Raw genomic sequence first — 13,882 nt, 5'->3', positions numbered from 1 at the left:
TGGGAGAGGGAGAAGGTGGGATGATTTGGGAGAATGGCATTGAAACATGTGTAATATCATATATGAAGCGAATCACCAGTCCAGGTTCAATCCAGGATGTGTGGGGCTGGTGCACTGGGATGACCCAGAGGGATGGTCTGGGGAGGCAAGTTGGAGGGGAATTCAGGATGGGGAACACATGTACACCTGTGATGGATTCATGTTGATGTTTGGCAAAGCCAATACAATATAGTAAAGTAATTAGCCTCCAATTAAAATAAATAAATTTAAATTAAAAAAGATAAATGTTCTTACATATTTCAAGGATAATTTTTTTCTCTAGATTTTTTTTATTTATGAAATTCTCTTATTATTAATAGGATTTGTCTTCTATTTTTTCTGCTTTCTCTTCAACTTTTGTTTTTTGTTTTAAGTTATTTTCTGGGAGATAACTCCAACTTCATTTTCACAGTCTTCTCCTGAGTTCTCTCTTCATCATGTTTTTTAATGTTCAAGAGCAAAGAACCCTTATTTCTGTTTCCTTAATACAAATACTTTACTTGTTCAATGGTTGCAATAACTTCTTTATTTCACTGATGAGCCTTAATTTAAAATTTTTGAGGATACTTTTAATCTTTCATAATTGGTTTCCTGAAAGTTGCACATTTTTCTGTTTTTTTTTTTTATTAATATCTTTTAATGTAAAAGGTTTTTTTTTGTTTTTCAGTCACTAACCTTTTATTGATTCCCTGAATTCATTATTGAAAGCTAAAAACTTATTACAAGTTCTAAATGTTTGCAGGTAATATATAGACTGGGACCTTTCTGACAGGGTGATTTTCCTGGCCCTTAACTTTACAAAATTTCAAAGCCAGTTTTTCATTATGTTATTGCAAGGCATTGAGTATACAAGGCATTGAGTATACTACATTGTTCATTCTTCCTGTTTGCCTATTGTATGTATAGTAGTATGTATATGTTAATCCTAATCTCTTAATTTATCTTCCTCCCATCTTTGGTAACTGTAAATTTGTTTTCTATGTCTGTGAGTCTATGTATGCTTTGTAAAAAAGTTCCTTTGTTTTTTCTCCAGTTTGTAGCATCTGTTTACTGTGGGATATTTTCTTTCTTTCTTTCTTCTTCTTCTTTTTTTTTTTTTTTACTTTACAATATTGTATAAATTCTACAAATAAGTGATGTATATTTATATTTGTTTTTCTCTGACCTAGTTCATTTAATGTGATAATCTCTAGGTCCATCCATGTTGTTGAAAATGGCATTATTTCTTTGTTATGGTTCAGTAATATTCTTCAGTATAAATATACAATATCTTCTTTATCCATTCATTTATCAATAGATGTTTGGATTGCTTCCATGTCTAGCCTTATTACAAACAGTGCTGCTATGAACATTAAGGTGCATATATCTTTTTGAATAACCTATTGAAAAACCGTAACCTACTGAAAAACCCTATTCAGTTTTTGACAGAATCTCCATAATGACCGCAAAAATCTACATGCCCAGCAATAGTGTGTGTGTGTGTGTGTGTGTGTGTGTGTGTGTGTGTGTATGTGTGTTGCGGGTGGGATGGGGGGTTCTTTTTCTTCACATCATTCTTTCTAGTATTTATCATGTAGATATTTTGATGATGGTCATTCTGACTGGTGTGAGGGGATACCTCATTGTAGTTTTGATATGCATTTCTCTAATAATCAGCAACATTGAGCATCTTTTCATGCACCTGCTATCCATCTTTATGTCTTCTTTGGAGAAATGTCTATTTATGCCTTTGCTCAATTTTTGATTGGGCTGTTTTTATTGATATTGAGTTTCATGCATTTTCTGTACATTTTGGAAATTAATCCATTGTCAGTAGTCTTGTTTGAAAATAGAGTCTCCCAATCCAGAAGTTGTCCTTTCATTTTCTTTATGATTTCCTTTCCTGTGCAAATGCTTTTAAGTTTAATTGGGTCCATTTTTTTTTTCTTGGTTGCTATTGTCATTTTTAATTTGCTTGCTTTTACTTTATATTTTATATTTTACATTTTAAAAATGTAGTTTCAGGTTTACAGGAAATTGATTCAGTTATACATATACTCGTATCTATTTTTATTTAATTATTTTCTCATGCATGCTCTTACATAATATTAAGCAGAGTTCCCTATGCCATACAGTAGGTCCTTGTTGATTATTCATTTAAAATCTATAAGGTCATACATGTCAATCCCAAATTCCCTAACTATTCCTTCCCTCAACTTTGCAACTGGTAATCCTAAATTCATTCTCTAAATTTGTGAGTCTGTTTCTGCTTTGTAAATAGGTTCATTTGTACTTTTTAAGATCTTTTATGCAAGCAGTATTTTTGTTTATATTTCCATTACCTAGTATTTTTGTTTTTATTTCCATCATCTAGAAGATGGATCCAAAAAATATTGCTGTAATTTATGTCAGTGTTCTGCCTATGTCTAGGGCTTTTATAATAACTGGTTTCATATTTACATCTTTAATCAATTTTGAGTTTACTTTTGTATATGATATTAGGCTAATTTCATTGTTTTATAAATAACTATACAGTTTTCCCAACACCACATATCGAGGAAACTTTTTCTCCATTGTACATTCTTGCTCCATTTGTTGTAAATTAATTGAGAGTAAGTGTGTGAGTTTATTTCTGAGCATCCTTCTATCCTGTTCCATTGACTTATATTTCTGTTTTGGTACAAGTACCATACTATTTTCACTTTCATCAAGAGGCTTTTTAGATCCTCTTCACTTTCTGCCATATGGGTGATGTCATCTGCATATCTGAGGTTATTGATATTTCTCCTGACAATCTTGATTCCAGCTTGTGCTTCTTCCAGCTAGCGTTTCTCATGATGTACTTTGCATATAAGTTAAATAAGCAGGGTGATAATATACAGCCTTGAAGTACTCCTTTTCCTATTTGGAGCCAGCCTGTTGTTCCATGTCCAGTTCTAACTGTTGCTTCCTGACCTGCATATAGGTTTCTCAAGAGGCATATCAGGTGCTCTGCTATTCCCATCTCTTTCAGAATTTTCCACAGTTTATTGTGATCCAAAAAGTTGGCTTAAAGCTCAACATTCAGAAAATGAAGATCATGGCATTTGGTCCCATCATTTCATGGGAAATAGATGGGGAAACAGTGGAAACAGTGTCAGACTTTATTATTTAGGGCTTCAAAATAACTTAAGATGGTGATTACTGACATGAAATGAAAAGATGCTTACTCCTTGGAAGGAAAGTTATGACCAACCTAGATAGCATATTCAAAAGCAGAGACATTACTTTGCCAGCAAAGGTCCCTCTAGTCAAGGCTATGGTTTTTCCTGTGGTCATGTATGGATGTGAGAGTTGGACTGTGAAGAAGGCTGAGTGCCGAAGAATTGATGCTTTTGAAGTGTGGTGTTGGAGAAGACTCTTGAGAGTCCCTTGGAGTGCAAAGAGATCCAACCAGTCCATTCTGAAGGAGATCAACCCTGGGATTTTTTGGAGGGAATGATGCTGAAGCTGAAACTCCAGTATTTTGGCCACCTTATGCAAAGAGTTGACTCATTGGAAAAGACTCTGATGCTGGGAGGGATTGGGGGCAGGAGAAGAAGGGGACGACCGAGGATGAGATGTCTGGATGGCATCACGGACTTGATGGTCGTGAGTCTGAGTGAACTCCAGGAGTTGGTGATGGACAGGGAAGCCTGGCATGCTGCCATTCATGGGGTCGCAAAGAGTCGGACTCGACTGAGCGACTGAACTGAACTGAACCATGCTATTTTGATTACTGTTACTTTGTAGTATTGTTTGAGGTCTTGCATACCCATTCTGCTGATGATCAAAAAATCTAATTCTCATGATTCCTAGTAAATTTAATTAATTTAGAGGTTTTTTTCAATCAATTAAAAGTAATTTCAATTCCTTTTATCATTCTGGTCTTTGACACATGAAGATATTTTCTAATAATCACAATTTCAAGCACTCTCTAAACCTGGAAACTACTAGCACTACATTTCTGGCACTATTAGTTACACATTAAAGTGATTCAGTTCAGTTCAGTTCAGTCACTCAGTCGTGTCCGACTCTTTGCGACCCCATGAATTGCAGCACCCCAGGCCTCCCTGTCCATCACCAACTCCCAGAGTTCACTCGGACTCACATCCATCCAATCGGTGATGCCATCCAGCCATCTCATCCTCTGTCGTCCCCTTCTTCTCCTACCCCCAATCTCTCCCAGCATCAAAGTCTTTTCCAATGAGTCAAATCTTTGCATAAGGTGGCCAAAGTACTGGAGTTTCATACACTAGCCTAAATGAGACTATATGCCTGTGCTGTGCTGTGCTGAGTCACTCAGTCATGTCCGACTCTTTGCCACCCCATGAACTGTAGCCCTTTGGCAGCCTCCAGGCAAGAATACTGAAGTGGGTTGCCATGCCCTTCTCCAGGGTATCTTCCCAACCCGAGGATCGAATTCAGGTCTCCTGTATTGCAGGTAGACTCTTTACCAGCTCAGCTACCCGGGAAGCCTGACTATATGCCTAAAACTATGTATATAGTACATACAATATATGTTTTTTAGGTCATGCTTAGATGAGATGAGAATATTGGTAGAATTCCTTCAACATTTACCAAATCCCCATTTGGTAAGCACATAATCTACTTGATATCAGATTCTGTTATTTATGGTGTTCCTAATTATTTTACTGCTAAATTCCTATAGCCTAGATATTTTTATTTAGCTAAGAAGAGAAGGAAGAGGGAATTAATACAGATTCTTTCCTTAATAGGCAATTTTTGCAGTATATTATTTAAATTGAAAGCCAAGATTAAACACATGTTTTTCCAACTGTTCTGCCTCCCTATTTTGTCTCCAAGATGAGGATTAACTTCAATAGGATACAGTTTGTAAAAATATACAATAAAAGTATATAATATAATATATAATAAAAATTATATACAAAATGTATATAATGCAAATATAAATTTATTCAACCAAATTATAGCTAACTGCATTTAAACTTCACTTCTCATACCTAACACACTTACACAATAATTTGGATATGATTGATATAAATTTATGTGAAATAATTTTAATTTAATTTAACATCACTGGCAATATTATATCATAACTTTTTATTTTCTATTACCAAAATTTAGTAAATAATTTTATTATGCAAATTGTATACATGATTCCTGTGGAACTCTCTGAAGGTTTTATTAGCACAAATTTCTAGATGTAAAGCTACTGAATTAAAAGTGAAGAATATATAATTTTCTTCTTGAGATGACAAAATGATTTCAAGACCGGTGTAAGCAATGTACATTGTAAGCAATTTAAGAGGTAATATTTTTTGTAACAACTCCTTACAAAAACTCATAAAAGTAAGAAAGATAATCTCATCAATTTGAATACTTTCCTTACTTCAGAAAATATGCTAATCACTGTGATGGAAACAAATTAGATATAGTGGTGGGAGGTTGAAAAATACAAAGCCCACAGAAACCCTTGTCCATGTGAATGAGGCATAATATTAACCAAATCAGAATAGACCACTCCAATCACAGTATAATAACCAAGAAAACAAATAAATGTATGTGTATTAGTCTTTGGATATTTGCTTATGAGATTTAGTGATAAGGACAGAGATTTCAATACAGGTTCCCTATAGACTGAATTTAGTAGATGAGGTTGTGTCTGATCTAATTGATATTTAAGAAGCTTAATCTTTGCCACCTTAACAATATAATAATGGCAGATGAGATTGATTTTTAATTATCAGCAATCCATCTAACTGAGATAAGAGCAGGTACTCTGATATATCTGAGGCAATTTTAAAATGCCATGAGGAGTGTCTCAAGCAGAATGTCATAAAAAAAGCTTTAATAACTCTGAGTCTATCTTATTTTCCTCATGTTTTTCCCATCAGTCCAATAATAAAAGATGATCAATTCCAGGACAGCAATGCCAAAAATTAAATACAGAAAAGCAAGGGTATAACCTGGCCTGGTCTTATTATGGTATAACTGCAAAACCAGGATTCTGACTAGTAGTAAAAATACCTAAGAAAAATCTAAAATATTATGTGCCAAGTGCTGATTTAAGTGCTTCACATGTGATTAATTCTATTAACTTTCAAGATAGCCCTGTGAGGTATGTGTAAGTGTCACATTTGTTTTATACATGATGAAAATACAGAGAGAGTTAAGTAAGTTGCCTAAATTTAAAGATCTGTTGAAAATCTAAAAAGACTAGATTATCTGCTCAGAGTAACCTCTTATCTTGGCTTAGTGTGATGATAATGATAAAACGGAACATTGAACACCAAACAGTTTTATAGATATATTTATAATTTCCTACTTAGATTAGCCTGTGTATTTTACACTAGAATAATATCTACACTTTCTAGTAAAATCTATTGACATAGTCATATTGGCATACAGGTCTGCAAAATTATCTGTCTTGACAGAGTGTACCTTCACAAACAAATGTAGCTTTAACAAGTAACATTCGTTTGCTACGGACTGAACTAAAACTAGAGGAAATTTCTATCATATGAATTACAGAGTTCATCTGAGGACAGCACTATGCAATTTCAAATTTGAATCCTCAACTATTCATAGAAAGAAAAAAATTGTGAAAGAATATTTAGGAAAATTTACTAGATTTTTTAAAATGTATAAACACTAACTGATGTATTCATTTTGCATTTTGTAAGGTGCTATGAATAAATCAAAATTAAGCATACTTAACTAACTAGCCTCTAAACATATTAGAATTGGTAAGTACTGTTCACCTGGAATGGAGGAAGATTGCCTCTGTGTAAGTCTGTGTAAACTTGACTTGAGATGGTGCATTTGGTCAACACTTGTCCATAAAGAGACTCCAGTTCCCAGATTAAAAGAGCCTTCAGTTCAGTTCAGTTCAGTCTCACAGTCGTGTCCGACTCTTTGCGATCCCATGAATCACAGCATGCCAGGCCTCCCTGTCCATCACCAACTCCCAGAGTTCCCTCAGACTCACAGCCATCGAGTCAGTGATGCCATCCAGCCATCTCATCCTCTGTTGTCCCCTTCTCCTCCTGCCCCCAATCCCGCCCAGCATCAGAGTCTTTTCCAGTGAGTCAACTCTTCGCATGAGGTGGCCAAAGTACTGGAGCTTCAGCTTTAGCATCATTCCTTCCAAAGAAATCCCATTTGTGAGAATGACATAGAAATATGACATATCAAACTAAACAAAAATCAGATTAATTCTTTCTTGAAAGCATTGTGAAATGAATCCCATTAATTGAATTCTACTAATAAGTAGAGGACCCACCAGTGAAGCTGATGATAGAAAACCATTGAAAAATACTGTATCACACTCTCATACTATTCTCTGAAGACTAAGTTATTTTTCTGGTTGTCCAGAAGATCTTTTTATATTTTTTTTTTCCTCCAAAGGTATAGTTGAATGTGGATAAAGAATTTGCAAACCATCTGCTTCTGGGTACACTTGATCTTCATTAATAATCAGGAAATAAATGAAGAAGAAAGGTAAAGTAGTTAGGTCTGTTCTCCTAAGATATATCCTTCTAACTAGACCCTAGACTTTAAAAGAAATACAATAAAATAAGTGAGTTGTCCTTAAAACGTAGAGCTGACTTCATAGCACAGCTGAAATTGTTGAGAATAACCACAATTCCAAATTCTCCTTGGCTTGAAAGATGAATAAAGTGATCAGATGAGTAATGAGATTATTTGTTTTTATCTGACCATGTGAAAGTTAAAGGTGATCTTAATTTCAGAAACAATGATCAAGGCTGGTTGGATATATGTAGTCTTAGAAGTGTATATATATAATATCCCTGTGCCTTGTAAAGCAGTCTTTCTGCTTAGTCTAGGCCACCACACAATTGTCCTTCCTATTTACACTCTTCCATATGTCTTTCATTTCAGCTCTTTACAGATTTAATTTCAAATAAAGTGTTCATAAACATATAGTATAATTGAAAGTGAAAGGCAAATTTTATCATCTTTGGTATTCCCAAATTATACAAGAGAATGCTAAAACAACTATGCACTTTGCAGAGAGAATCACTTTGGCTTTTAGAAGACTAATCATATAGCTTGATGAGAATTGTTGGCAAGCATATCATTTTCATACCACTGTCATAATTCAAAAGTACACCCTACTAAAACTACTTAAAATAAAAAAATAGGCCCTAACATTAATAGTGTTACTTGCTATATTTCACATTCATACATTATTAACTAATGTTAGAAAAATTTTCTAAGCATTTATGCCTATAAAATTGAACATCTAAGTTTTTTTATTTTTTGAAGAGGCAACTCCAAGTAGTATTTCTTAAATATGCATTTCCTGTTAAGCAAAAACTAACATAAAGCCCTGTGTTATCAGACCCTGTGCAAGGAAATTTAGATCCCATTTCTAACGAAATCCATGCAAAAGTTTCACAGGATAGATAGTATTATCCTCATGGTACAGTTGAAGAAAATGAAACACAGAGAGCAATGTACATGATTCAAATAGTAATAGTGGGCAAAATACTTATCCCATGTTACATTAACCTAAGTTGAAAGTATTTGTTTAAAAATACTGTGATCTGGGACCCTGGGTGGGAGGCTCAGGGAGGGGAAAAATAAATAAATAAATAAAAAATAAAAATACTGTGACTTAATTATTCTACTTAGTAGTATATGTGGCACATACTATGTAGTATAAAGTAGAATAAAGACTTTATGCATAAATGATTGTGTGTGTTAGTCACTCAGCCGTATCTGACTCTGCGATGCCATGGACTGTAGTTTGCCAAGCTCCTCTGTCCACGGGATTTTCCAGGCAAGAATATTGGTATGAATTTCTGTTCCCTTCTCCAGGCGATCTTCCTGAGTCAGGGATTGAACCCAGGAATTTCCCATTGCAGGCAGATTGTTTACAGTCTGAGCCACCAGAACAGTGTTATATGTGACTACCCTTTAATAATTTATTTTTACTCTATTTGATGTGACAATCATCTTGAAAAATGTTTTGCTATGTACCTTATATTTATTTCAAATAAAATAACAGATATTGGGAATAAAATGATTTTTAGATTAGTGATGAAATGTACATTTTAAATAAAGTTAGGATAAGGCATTTTTAGCTTAATAAAATCTTATAATGTGGTATAATTAACATAATTTTTATTACGGTTTCCTTTCAATGTTTTCATGACATGTAAATAGTTTAGCTATCACTATATGCAGATGCTTATGAATTATTGATCTAGTCTCTGTTTAACCGAAATTATTTTGCTCCAGTTTTTCTTAAATGGCATTTATTATGTAGAAATACAAAGTACTCTATTATTTATGAATTAGAATGATGCTTTCAAAATATACCAACATTCCTTAAAAAATTTCAAGAAATGTTCTGTTTCATAAGCATTATTTAACCTCTAAAATTATATATTATTCATCTTTATTTGACATAGTTTTTGAGGTTAAAACAACACAATGACTATAGAACAAGAGAAGATTTGACTGCTGAATGAAATGATTTATACTCAGGTAAAATTTTCTCAAGCCTAACTTCCAGTTCTGGAGAAGGCAATGGCACTGCATTCCAGTACTCTTGCCTGAAAAATCCCATGAATGGAGGAGCCTGGTAGACTGCAGTCCATGAGGTCGCCAAGAGTCGGACACAACTGAGCGATTTCACTTTGACTTTTCACTTTCATGCATTGGAGAAGGAAACAGCAACCCACTCCAGTATTCTTGCCTGGAGAATCCCAAGGACAGGGGAGCCTCTGGGCTACTGTCTATGGGGTCGCACGGAGTTGGACACGACTGAGGTGACTTAGCAGCAGCAACAGCCACTTTCAGTTCATCTGTATATAAAATTTAAGGTAGAGTGCAATGACTCAATATAATGGAGATTACTATTGGTTGAAGCAAAATATGCAAATATTAAAATTAGACCATAAAATGTTAATTTTGAGCCTGAGCCGTAAACCTATTTTGGGAATGCAAAAGTTGGTTTTCCTGTAAACTTTTGTTCCACATGAAATCCTCAAGAATATTCAAGGACAAAAATGTTTCTCTTTAATTTAAAGGGCTGTTTTTATATGCATGTGAACAGCTTCATGCAGCTTTTCTGCCTAATTCAATCCCTCAGTATGCTGCAAAGTCAGTTTGAAAATCTTTGTTTCTTCATATCACACTGAAGGTTGCTTTCAAACAAAACGTCCTGCAAAGAAAATTTGAGTATGTAGGAGAAAATAAAAACACTGATTAGTTGGTTGGATAAGAAATAAGTGTGACATACTGTTCTTTCTTCTTATTTAGATGGAGAAAGATGAATGTATGATGCTTCTTTTCCTTCCAGAGCAATGCCATGTACTATCAATAAATACCAGCATGTGTATTGCTGCTCAAAAACACATTTAGTGAAAGATCACAAGTTCCCACCTATTTCTTGATTTGATAAAAATAACTTCTAAATAATAGCTCAGTGAAGAGAATCAGGAAGTATTAGGTCTGAACCTTTGATCTGAAAAAACATTAAATGATGAAAACAGAGTAGAGGAGAATGAAGATCCACATAATTGTAGAGAAAGGAGCAGGGAAGCATGTAAGGAGTGAGGAACAGAATACACACTATAGCTGGTTCTCTTTTTAAGAATAAAGGTTTATTGCCTTTATGAACACTCTCTTTGGTGAACTATCTTTTATTACGCACCTATTTTTCAAAATATGATTTATGATAATTATCATGTTTAATCCTTGTAACAAAAATGTTAATCATGTAGATGCACTGATGACTACATATTAAGTATTTGCTCCAGATTACAGAATCTGGAAGCAAACATACTTCCTAAACAGTGTTTGCCCATTATATCAGTAAGTCTAGTTTGGGACTCTGTGTTTTCTGAGACATAGATGCATTCACTTATTCTTCAGTCTTGTGTTTGCATATGAAAATTTATGGCTTTCAATATCCTATCAAGTCTCAGCTCAAATGCTATACTGTCAATGGAATGCTCCCCAATACTTCACGATTGAAAGAATTATTTTACTTCAGAACTCATAACTCAGTTAAGTTTCTCATTGCACTGTACCCTGTACTACAGTTAATTTTACAAATAACTTAATTGTAAATACTAAATTGTAACTTATTTGAAGGTTGTACTCATCTCTCATTTTTCAATTCTCTACATTTCTACAATTGTCAGATACATCATAATTACTGAGGAACTGACTCATTCTAGAATGAAAGGACAAAAGAATTGACAATGCAACAAATAAACCAGTTAACAAATTGTCTTTCAAATAGTTGATCTGATCACAACATCTTTAAAATTCAAAGTGGGGTTTGATTTTGTATGAGATTTCAGATTTTCAAGATTTTTGATAGCTTTGGTTTTGCATAAAATGTGCATATTTGAATAAAGTATTTCCCTGGTACTATCAAATATTTTCACCATATTTAATCATCAAATGATAAAATCACTTCTATTTGTTAGTATTAAAGAAGAATTTAAAATTCTTATTTGATTACAATCTTAACAAAATTTCTGAATGGTAAGCAAAAGTGACATTTGTCTACAGAATCATTATTTATATTGATTTAAATTGCTATATAGACAAAAAGTAGTAAATATAATAGACAATAAAATTACTGGAGTTGTCAAGTAAGTTTCATAGAAACATTGTAATTATTTCAACTCAACTTAATTTGAAAGTTTTATTCTAATAGTAATATGGAAGTAGTTTCTGTCTCAGATCCATAGATTTTAAGTGCTTATGTATAAAATGTATTGATGATGACATATATTAAGATACATTTGATTATAATGAATACATTTTAATTTATAAGCAAATTATATTCCACTATATGAAAACAAAGAAAAGTTTATTATTTATAAAATCAACCTTTCCTCTTGTTTGCCTCCACTGAAGATAAGAATCTTATATCTGGACATACTTTTCATGGAGTTCTCATGGCAAGAATACTGGAGCATTTTGCCATTTCCTCCTCTAGTGGAAAATGTTTCATCAGAACTGTTTACTATGACCCATTTTTCTTGGGTGGCCCTGCACAGCATGGCTGAAAGGTTCTAAGTTACACAAGCCCTTTTGCCATGACAAGGCTATGACCTGTGAACGGGATTGTCATGCTGAAGGACCTTGCATAATTCAATGAAGTGCTGAGCCATGACATGCAGAGCCACTCAAGATAGGCAGGTCAAAGTGTAGAGTTATGACAAAACTTGATCCACTAGAGGAGGAAATAGCAAACCACTTCCATATTTTTGCCTTAAGTACCCAATGACCAGTATGTAAAGATAAAATGAAATGATACTGGAAGATGAGATACAGAGGTCAAAAGTTATCCAGTATGCTACTGGGGAAGAGTGGAGGGCAACTACTAATAGCTCCAGATAGAATGAAGCGGCTAGGCCAAAGCATAATGATGCTTTTTTTCTGGATACATCCGATGGTGAAAGCAAAGTCTGAGGCAATAAAGAACAATATTTCATAGAACCTTGGAATATTGGTCCACGAATCAAGGTAAACTGGACATGGTCAAACAGAAGATGGTAAGATTGAACATTGATATGTTAGCAATTAGTGAACCAAAATTGGGTAAATTTAATTCAGATGACTATTATATCTACTACTGTGAGCAAGAATCCCTTAGAAGAAAGGGAGTAGTCCTCATAGTCAATGAAAGTGTCTGAAATGCAGTACTTAGGTGCAACCTCAAAAAATACTGGGTCTTGGTTCATTTCCAAGGCAAACCACTCAACATCATAGTGATCCAACTCAAGGCACAACCAACGATGCTGCAGAAACTGAAATTGGTGGGTTTTATGAAGACCTACAACACCTTCTGGAATAATTAAAAAAGGAATGACATTTTCATCCTTGGTGATTGGAATATAAATGTAGAGGGTAGAGAGATACCATGAATAATAGGCAAGTTGAGCCTTGGAGTACAAAATGAAGCAGGACAAAAGCTAACCAAATTTTGTCAAGAGAACACAATGGTCATAGCAAGCACCCTTTTCAAACAACACAAGAAACAACTTTACACATGAACATCACAAAATGGTCAATATTGAAATCAGATTGATTATAGATTGATTATATTCTTTGAAGCTGAAGATGGAGAAGCTTTATACAGTCAGCAAAAACAAGACCTGTAGCTGGCTGTGGCTTAGATCATTAGTCCTCATTGCAAAATTCAGGTTTAAATAGAAGAAAGTAGGGAAAGACACTAGGCCATTCAGGAATGTTCTTCCTGTGTGTGTTAAGTTGCTTCAGTTCTGTCTGACCCTTTGTGACCCTATGAAACATAGCCCACCAAGCTCCTCACCACACAGGTTTATTCAGGCAAGAATACTGGAATGGATTGCTATGCCCTCCTCCAGGGGATCTTCCCAACCCAGGGATCAAACCCACATCTCTTATGTCTCCTATGTTGGCCAGAGGGTTCTTTACCATTAGTGCCACCTGGGAAGAATGACTTAAATCAATCCCTTATGATTATCAATGGAGATTATTAATAGAATCAAGGATTAGATCTGATAGAGAAAGTGCCTGAATAACTATAGATGGATGTTTGTAACAATGTACAGGAGGCAGTGACCAAAAATTACCAAAGAAAGAGAAATTAAAGAAGGCAAAGTTGTTGAGGAAAGAAACAAAAGGCAAGGGATAAAGGCAAAGACATACCCAACTGAATGCAGAGTTACAGAGACTAGAAAGGAGAGATAAGAAGGCCTTTTTAAATGAACAGTCAAAAGAAAAAGAGGAAAATAATGGAATGGGAAAGACTAGAGATCTTTTCAAGAAAATTGGAGATATCAAAGGAATATTTCATGCAAAGATGGGCATATAAAGGACAGAA

The sequence above is a fragment of the Capra hircus genome, chromosome 15 (assembly GCF_001704415.2).
Source record: "Capra hircus breed San Clemente chromosome 15, ASM170441v1, whole genome shotgun sequence".
In the NCBI taxonomy this organism is placed as follows: domain Eukaryota; kingdom Metazoa; phylum Chordata; class Mammalia; order Artiodactyla; family Bovidae; genus Capra; species Capra hircus.
Note: the sequence above shows the minus strand (reverse complement) of the source record.